This window comes from Pteropus vampyrus, unplaced genomic scaffold, assembly GCF_000151845.1.
Source record: "Pteropus vampyrus isolate Shadow unplaced genomic scaffold, Pvam_2.0 Scaffold127, whole genome shotgun sequence".
Lineage (NCBI taxonomy): Eukaryota > Metazoa > Chordata > Mammalia > Chiroptera > Pteropodidae > Pteropus > Pteropus vampyrus.
Genome location: NW_011888908.1, coordinates 2,029,668 through 2,030,276, shown reverse-complemented (window position 1 = coordinate 2,030,276; position 609 = coordinate 2,029,668). Strand labels below are relative to the sequence as shown.

The following is a 609-nucleotide window of genomic DNA, read 5'->3' as shown; positions in this document are numbered from 1 at the left end:
AAAAATTTGAAGCTGAATCTACACAAGCCTCTAGATCTGCTCTGTTCAATATGGGGGCCACATGTGGCCTTGAACACTTGAAATGCAGCCATTCTGAATCGAGAGGTGTTTTAAGTGTACGATGCACATCCGATTTTGAAGATACGGTATGAAAAAGAATACAAAATAGCTCGCTTATTTTTTAAATTAATCACATTTTGAAATGATACTATTTTGGCTAATTCATATGGAATAAAACATGTTATTAAAATAATTTTATATATTTCTTTTAACTTTTTTAATGTGGCTGCTGGAACATACAAATTGCATCTGTGGGTCTACGGCCATGCCACCCTGAACAAGCCCGATCCCGTCTGATCTCGGAAGCTAAGCAGGGCCTGGCCTGGTTAGTACTTGGATGGGAGACCACCTAGGAAGACCAGGTGCTATAGGTGTAAAAAGTAAAAAATAAGGGATTATAAGCTGACAAGGTCCTTGCAATCTGTGAGGTCAACCAAGGGTTGCTTTGCCTTAAAAAAAAAAAAAAATCGCATCTGCGGCTTGTATTTTATTTCCACTGGACGTCGTTGCTTTAAATCTTTCTTAGCAGTTTGCAGAAAACACCAGCAG

General features: G+C 38.8%; 1 long non-coding RNA gene and 1 pseudogene across 1 annotated transcript in view; both read left to right on the top strand.

Moving 5' to 3' along the window:
* The window catches only part of LOC111744102, a 44,282-nt gene that overhangs the window by 9,688 nt on the left and 33,985 nt on the right, over positions 1-609 (top strand). The gene's annotated exons all lie outside the window — the stretch shown is intronic.
* LOC111744131 lies at positions 316-434 on the top strand (annotated as a pseudogene).